The following is a 9,251-nucleotide window of genomic DNA, read 5'->3' on the forward strand; positions in this document are numbered from 1 at the left end:
CACAGTCAAATGTAGTTTTTGCGCTTGTAATTCGTTTTATCCACGTTCGCTGCAACAATGCCCTTGCTTCTCTTCAAACTTTGGGAAGATCGACCTTAAAGCCAGAGAAACTAACGCCCGTTTCTACCAGTGCAGATTAACTTTAATCTCGGCTTAAGATACTTCTTATCTTTTTCTCATTTTTAAACCTAGAAAAGGATATAAAGTGAGCGGGACCGAGATCGAAGTAGTCTGCACTGGTATAAACGGACTTGAGAACTTTTATCTCCCCTTGAAGATTTCTTTTCTTCACAAAAGAAACTTGGCAATATCTTGGCGCACGCGAGATTCTTTGCGACACCCTATACAGACCCTCGGTTAAATTCGACCGCCCGAAACCCTAACCGGACCGCGCGCGGAGTGACTCACGGCCGTGGTGCTTTTGGCAGAATCTGGCCGCGACCAGATGGCAAGGTACCACTGCACGAAGCACCAACGAGTGACAGAACGGAAAAAGAGACTCCGCGCGACGTTTATGGCGATTCGTCGGTCCCCGCGCGCGTCGCTGCAATTATATCCTATTGAAGCGCGCGCGGCACTTGGAGCTTCTGTCGAAGCCGCCTTACGCGATTCGCGAGCCTTCCGCTGTTTTGCGCCTCGTAAACGGGCCTCGTTTCTTCCGATTGAGGACTCGACACGCTTGGAACCGGTAACACTGACTAATCGCCGGGGATCGCGAGACAGTGACGCGTCTGCCCTGATTCATTCGACAGCGACGTAATGGATTAGTGTGGAATCAGCACACGCGGCGTGTAACTGGCCGTAAATGAACAATAGCGACACTTAAAACCGTTCGGATTTTAAAGAAACCAGCACTGATCCGAGCTATCGTAAAAATAATCAAATGTAATGTAATTTATCAGAGCAGAAATAGCTTGTCGCGTCTACATTTCGCGATTGCAATTTTCTTCGAGAGTGGAAAAACATTCCTCGGATACTAAAATAAATGGCAAACGGGAGTCGGCGTGTTGGAGATCGAGCGGATCTACGCGCGGCATACTCGGTGGTATCTCGCGATAATTCTGAGGAGCGCTTCCACGAATACCGTCGGGCATTTTCGCACCTCCGCGTATACTTTTGAGAGAATCGCCGAAAACTCCCTGGCTCCCGTTCAATCTACGTAAGCGAGCGCGCGGCACTTGTTCACAATCCCGGATATACATACGGAGGATCCCGTAAGGCTTGCGTGCACACGCTCGGGAGCTGCCGTGCGTAAATTTAGGCACGGAATCATAAACCTAGTACGCAAAACGTGCCGCTTCGCGTTTCCGCAAGCGCGTATTCGCGCGTTCGAACAATTGAGAGAGCGGCTTTCGATCCGGCCGAGGGAGCCACGAAACAATCCGAGATAGCGTTACAATTACAAATAAAAATACCAACATCCGTGTTTTCTTGATCTGGCATTTTTAATAATACAGAAAATTTATTGCGAAAAATATTACCTCAGCCGGGGTTTGAATCCCTGCATGCTGACTGTGGGGAAGTCCAGGTCCAGGTTCAAACCCTGGCTGAGGTAATATTTTTCGCAAATTCAAGATAGGTATGGTCAAAAAAACACTGACGTTGTTAATTACCGCTGGCGACACTGAAGAATATTCTTACAAACAAATACGCCATACATACACCTACACCCTCAGAAAGGATTTCTGTTACCGAGACAAAAAATATTCTTGACGCATTTATACTTGTCACAACCTCATTTAGTATAAAAATAGGACAATCTCAAACTAAAATCGATAATACTTATTCTCCTCTATCGAATTAAAAAAGATTGACTTAGTATATTGAGACAAGGATAATTTGTATAAATGTAAGTTTGTGTATTCTTGCATTTAGAATAAATTTTTCCTCCAACGCACGAAGTTGGCACCACGATATTTGACGACCGCCGCTAGGCCGCGCATGGTGGCGGCCAAAAACTCGGAAGCAAGATTCAGTCTCGTAGGGTATAAAAGGAGGCCCGCGAGAGTGAATTCTGATCAATTCTGATTCCGAGTTTTTGACTGTCACCATACGCGGCCTAGCGGCAGTTGGTGTCTTGCGAGCATGTTCGTGCCTGATGTCTTATAAGAATAGAATAAGATTTCCTTCAGTTCGAGATGTATTACCAGATCAAGAATATTATAAGATTGCCACGATTTTACATGGAATTAGTCCTGAGAAAAATAATGGGATAGCATCAAGATCATTTTATCCTAGATTTTAGAATTTTCCATTTAAGAATAAAATATTCCTTTCTCTAGAATAAATATGATTGGCTCTATATCGATCCTATTTTATGATACAGTCAAGTATAATAGCATTGGATCTGGAAATCTTTTCTGTGGGTGTACGTACGCGCGGTATTCCAGCGAGCGCGCGAGCGTCGTCTAAATTATTCCAAGATTAACTCGTCGTCTAAATTCAGACGTCGCCGTTAGATCCGGACATTCAAATTCCGCGGATCTATGAATAATAACAGGAACTGGCGGATGAAAAAGCTCACGCCAATCCGCCGGCAAAAGAAAGCTCGTGGATCGCAAGAAGGCTCGCTGGCTCCGTAGGCTTTTTATACTCCGATCCGCGGGATCACGCATCGGTCCGCTTAGATACGCTCGTCCGTCGTTTTCATCCCGATCTGCGATGTGTCACGATCGTCTCACGATCCCGGAGCGGTCGACCAGTCGAAATACAGAAGCCGCGCGCTCGTTGAAAAGCCGATATAACGGTCTATCGATTAAAGAAGTGTGTCGCAGGCGGCAGGGCTGCAATTAAAAGAGACGTGAAGAGACGCGATATGCGTCCCTTCTTCCCCTCGCCGTTGTCAACGCATTCCGCGCGAATCCCCGCATCATCGTCTTCCGCGCCGCTGCCTCCGACGCGACGCGCTCGTCGCCGATGCGTTAAATCAGTCTTTCTCAATTGTTGCATTATTCCTTCTGCGAATTAATCGCCTTCGCGCGTCGCCCGTTCGATTCCGGCGAACGCCACCTCCTTCCCGGAGATCGTGCGATTTTAACGCAAGACAGATTACGCAGATTACATCAGCGAAGACTAAGGCCCGGGTTCACCAAACGTCGCTTAACTTTAATCCTATTGTTAGTTTAATTCATGTTTGTCTCTTTCTAGAGTGACACTTGGAAAGAGACAAAAGACGAATTAAGCTAAGCTTAAAGTTAAACGACGTTGGTGAAGGCGGGCCTTAGGCCCAATTTCACCAAACGTCGTTTAACTTTAATCGTAGTTTAATTTATGTTTGCGTCTTTCTAGAGTAACAGTTGGAAAGAGACAATGGGCGAATTAAGCTAAGCTTAGAATTAAGCGACGTTGGTGAAGCCAGGGCTTAGAACTAATCGATCAAACGGATTGTGAAACACGCTTCTCGGCGATCAGCTGCTTTCGCGAATTATACGGACTGATAACCGAGCGTTATCTGCCGCTCTGGTATAAATGTTGCTAGGCCAGAACGTTCTCTCGGTCAATCTCGAAATCTAATCGATCATCTTAAGGTGTGTCTACGGCGCGACCATAAACTCGGACTGGCATTGCGAACTTACATAACCGCGTCGAATGCGAAATTATATATTTTTTTTTCACGTTTTAATGCGTAACGGCAAAATTATATACTCAATATATTTTTGTTAGTACTCACATATTCTTATATTGCGCAGAAGGTAATTTTAAATTTATACATATACGTCTACGAACAGATACAGTTTTTAAATTAATATGTAATTTCAACTTAATTAGCACATGATTAAGTATATTTTTTATATTAATATTTAATTTCTTGCATCTGTAAGCCTTTGGAAAGATAATTTTATATTTATATACTTCTACGAACAGATACATTTTTAAAAATAATATGTAATTTCAATTTAATTAGCACGTGATTAAGTATGTAGTTTACATTAATACTTAATTTCTTGCATCTGTGAGCCTTTAGAAAGGTAATTTTATATTTATATACTTCTACGAGCAGATACATTTTAAAAAATAATTATGTAATTTCAATTTAATTAGCACATGACTAAGTATATTTTTTATATTAATATTTAATTTCTTGTATCTGTGAGCCTTTAGAAATAGCATGTGAATTCGTCAGGCAAGATTTTAAACCGCTGTTCCAGCGCATTGTTTGCAGAATGCCCGTTCGAAGTCATCTGTCGCAGTGCGTCTTTTTCTACTCAACCGCGGTCAGACCGGCGCCAGCGAGCGTTCGTTAACGAGTGCCAGCCGATCGTGCACGTCGATGACTGGGCGCATTATCGAAATGTTACAAAAACAACGTCACTCGTAAATAACAACAGTCTCACCATTGAACCGAAATTCACGCGTTTCAAGTAATATAATTAAAAATGGACGAGTGTGAATAAGTGAAGAAAAAGCCAAGACGGAAACATTTCGTGGGATTTCTCGTGTCAAAAGTCCATCTCATTTGGAAATCGGATCGTTGCCTTTGAATCTCGCTTGAGGGATAGGCCGCCTCGTATCCTTCGATCCTACGATCTGAGCGAGCGATCTTCGAAAACGATTTTTCGTGCCGTTGCTCCGCTCCGTGACTTCGCTGCCGCTTATCTCCCGACGATAATAATCGCCGATCTGCCACGGAGAGAATGTTGCTTTTTCTTAATTTATGAGCAGCCCGGAAGACGGTTCGTCGAGGTCGGCCGTTTCGCGCAATTTGGCCTCTTCCTAGAAACCGAACATCAAACTCCGCGGCCGCGATTCCGTTGCCCCGCGAGTATTAATATCTTAATGAGTTCTATGCGGGGATGGATGGGGAGCAGGGCCGAGGAAGAAAAAGCGAAGACAGATTTGTGATTAAATTTGGGTGTTGAAAACCTGCTATTTCATATTAGAAACCTATCTCATAGAGGACATTCGCTAGATTTGAAGAAATAGATATGAATTATCTTGGAACTTCTTCAGTCTCGATCACATAGACTTTTGGTTCAGGTAAAGAAATCATCTTTTTGAAATTAAATAAAAGTCTCTTAAGGTTAAAATTCAAAGAAAATTTGTTTCATTTGAAACAAACTTTTTTCCTGGGTGTAAGATTCGCGTCTCGTCGCTATCGAGAACGGGACGGATGAAACAAATTTACTCGCCGCCGCCGCCGCGTTTTGTGGGAACTGCACGCCGAACGAAACAGAAAGGCGTGATATCACCTTCCCATATTTGAGCGGTATTAATCGAGCGCCGATATCAACGCTCTTCATCACCCGTGAAACGTGGCCGATGCGTTCCACGCGGTGCTCGCTCGAGTGTGAAGCCTAATGCTCCTAATGTGGCTGTATCATTGCTTTCCTCGCATTATTATTGTCTTTTTCTGATTGCTAAACACGGTATTTTTAAGTAATTAGAAATCGTTTGCCGATTTTAATATGTGAATTCACTGACGACAATGATTCCATCCAAATGAAACTGTGTTATGTCCGAAAAGAAACCGGCGCGCAGGACGGGGTGGAAAACTGTATATGAATTCACATTTGAGATTACAATTGTTGGACTACCGACATCTTGCTCGGACCTAAAGGCGCTCCCGCTTGTTTGATTTATATCATAATGGTCTTATAAACTTTACTTGTTTAAGTAATTTATTACTTAATTAGTAATTTAATTAGTATTAATTAGTAATAATTAGTAATTTATTACTTGTTTAAGTAATAAAAGAAGGGACCCAGAGCCTGAACAAGGTTGTAGTGTCCAATAAATTTATTTGTTCAGGCGCTGAGCCCCTTTTCTTGTTACTTGATTTTATCATACGAGCCATTGTTATTTATTTATTCGTTCAACTGTCTTATTCATTTCATATAAATTATGAGGTAGAAGAACTCGCACGTTTAATGTCATTTCATTCGGATATTTACGAAATATTATGCTGCTGTTATTGCATTGTCAGCAGGAGCTACCTTGCGTTACAATGTACAGGGATCGCGTAAGAGAAAATAATTCGTTAGATTTAGTTTCAACGCGTACGCGCATGCCACGTTAATTATGTATTCTTACTTCTCCTTCATTACAGCTGGTAATTATTTTTAATAACATTAATTGTTGCTACTATGAATATTAATCGTCTGGCGCGGTGAACTTGTTTCTCGACGCCGGCGATTCTTTTTTCGCTTCGCCGCGATATTGCACCGTCGCCGATGCAATCCAATCGTCGCCCCTCGCGGTACGCAAAGAAATTGCTTTCCGCTCGCCGCTTCTGTCGTCACGATGTTACCGGGCCCCGCGATCTCAGTTCTCGGCCGTCGTGGATTTCGCGAGGCACCGACGAACGACGGCGAGTGCTACGAATTATCGGACGTGGGTCGGAGCGCGTTTTATCCGGGGACCCGATAACCCCTGCAAACGCGACGCGAATTCGCGCGTTGCCACCGCCGGCGTGCTCCACTTGCCGAGCGCGTTCGTTCTGTTCGCGAGCGCGTGATCCGCGTTAAGGGTCAGAGCACACAGCAACGTAATAGCTTACGACGAAGACGCGAGCGTGGACGTAGACAGCGCGCAAGCTTTGGCGTGTGTCTTACCTTCAATTACAGACCAATCAATTTTTTTATGCATATGCTTATGCAGCTGTGCAAGTTTGTCTGGATAGACCCTAAGCCGTAATGCGAGAAATCGACTATCGACAGTCGATCATTCTTCTCATATTTGACTGTGACTTCTTGCGTTGCGGCTTAGCGCCTTGCGTTTTGCGTCCATTGTAGAATAAGCTTAAGGCTGGTCGCGAGCCGCAAGAAGTCGGTCAACGACAGTCGATTATTCTTCTCATATTTGGCTGTGATTGGACGATTTTTTGCGACTTGCCGCGTCTATTGTAGAACCAGCCTAAAGTCACGCACGCGTGTAAAACTCCTCCGAGCCGCCCGGCCTCTGCGGCCACGCTTATGACGCATTCGAAAGATTCGTCGACGCCTCGCGTGAGTCGCCGGGGCGTTCGTTTGCTGACGCGGTGCGTCCGCGCGGAGAACCGCGCGATCGCGATCCTGATAACGCATCGACGGTGTATGCACGCGCGCGCGCGCGCGAACATTCACATAATAAGCAGGTTCGTTAAAAAAAAAACTCATCGCTCTAGTGAGAAATTCTAATTGGGCGTTGTAGGCGGAGTAAGTAGGTCGATTCCGGCGTAATGGGATCGGCTTGGTGGCCGTTGATAAACCGCGATGTGTTGTCTGCGATACGCTAAACGTGATTGTATCTCGCCTCGCTTTATTTTACATAAACGGGTAAGAGAATTTGTATAAGAATGTTCCGCGCCGGGCGGAATCGTGTTTGTAAATTAGGATAACGGGAGCGATAATAAACGCGATACGAAATAAGTGCGGTGAAAGCAGCAGCAGCAACAGCAGCAGCAGCAGCAGCCGCATCTCTTTTACAACGTAATAATTGTTTTAAGGACGGCCCGCGCGTTTTCATCTCACCGCACTAATGCGAGGGTCCGCCAGACGTAATCGACGTATCAATTGCCGTTGATTTACGAAGATATGCGCGTGCACGCATCGCCGCGCCGGGTGGCACGCTACTTTTTCACGCCTTTTGTGAACACGAGAGAGAGGAGGGGGGGGAGGGGGAGAGCGGTCGAAGATCCTCCTCCCGTGCGAGCGCGGCCGCGGTCGTTCGCAAGAGTATCGTTGATTGACTCGCGCCGGGTAATTAACCGCGTTCACGGCCGTGTAATGTGCGCCGGTGGAGAATTTATATCCGTTCGCGAGAGACAAAGAGGCGACGGGAGAGACCGCGTTCGACGCGCCGCGATTGTGCAACTGGCCGGTCTTTAATTAAACCTATGTATAGCGCCGGTCGTGCCAACGATCCTACGACTAATTTAAAACGGCACGCCCGTGCCAGCGGCCGCGTTTAGGGGACGAGACTCGGAAGTGCAACGGACTATTTTTTTTTCCACGCGTCCAAGTTATCGGCACGACCGATAGCGCTTAACTAACGGTATGGGGTGTAAAGCCAGTGGCACACGATACTGGTTTTCCTACTGGATCGCTCGCGAGAGCCAATAAGGGTGCGATAAAGGCAATACAGGATAAGAGTTCACTCAGATGACTTAAGGCTAAATTCTGATTGGCTCTCGTAAGCAATTCAGCAGGAAAAATAGCATCGTGTGCTTCCCAGTCAGAAATGACTCGTCGATCGACGTCAAAACGATGTCGTATCGACATCGAAACCGTCACATTGACGTCGACTCGACATCGTTTCGACGTCGATTGACAAGTCATTCTTGCTGGGTTGAGACAATAGCGACATCAGTAAAAATGGCTAAAAATTCTATCGCGCGCGCTACATAAGCCATTAATTGAAATTAAAATTAAATCGCATTAGTTTCGGATTAAAAGGACTGTTTATTAGATTTCATGTCAAAATACTAATATTTCGTGCAACAATCTCGTATTATCCAGGGAGATTTAATCGAAGACTCGCGACTGGTTCGCGCTCATTAGAGAATCGTCCTTCAATTAAAACCCCCGCGCTTTCCTGCGTTGGCCAATTCGCGTTTAATTAATTCGTGTATATCGAGCGATCTCTCGCGCGCTGAGGAAATCGCCCGAAGATATCATCATCGGCGCCGCCGGTTACGTCAAGACAGGCGGCTACTCTCGTCGTTATTATGCGAATGTAGGCCTGTAGGAGCGTGAAATAACATAAAACCTGTTACGCGAATAATGTGTCGCGCACAATAACCCCGGTGAAAACGCAGCTTCATCCGTGAGTCCGCCGCGATAATCGCAAAACGGAACTTCGCGCCGGCGACAATGCAATTCCGCGTCTCGCGCGGTGCTGGAAGCGAGAAAAGCTACTTGGGAGAGCGCATAGATACTAGTTCAGGGATCGAGACCGGTGCGACCTGCGATTTCTATGCCACTGACACACTGCGAGAGCGTTTCGCGACGATTGGCACGTGGCGCGTTAATGTTTTTTTTTTGTATTTTTAGCACTGGTCCAGCTCCTCGATCCTCAAATCTGCGGTCGTGAAACGTAATCGCTATTTAAAAGTACGCGCAATACTTCAATATCGGGAAGTTAACGCTCCTTCGGCAGACGCGAAAGATTTCTGATTAGGGCCTGAGCAGAAAGATGATCGTAACCGTTTACGGTTCTCTCGTAAGACTTACGTCGATATCGGAAGTCGACGTACAAAGAATTGTCGAAGACGTACGTCGCATTCGTCGCATTCGTCGCATCGCAAGGTGACATACGTCTACGACAATTCTTTG

The sequence above is a fragment of the Vollenhovia emeryi genome, unplaced genomic scaffold (genome assembly GCF_000949405.1).
Source record: "Vollenhovia emeryi isolate VEMERY1.0 unplaced genomic scaffold, V.emery_V1.0 DF939168.1, whole genome shotgun sequence".
NCBI lineage: Eukaryota > Metazoa > Arthropoda > Insecta > Hymenoptera > Formicidae > Vollenhovia > Vollenhovia emeryi.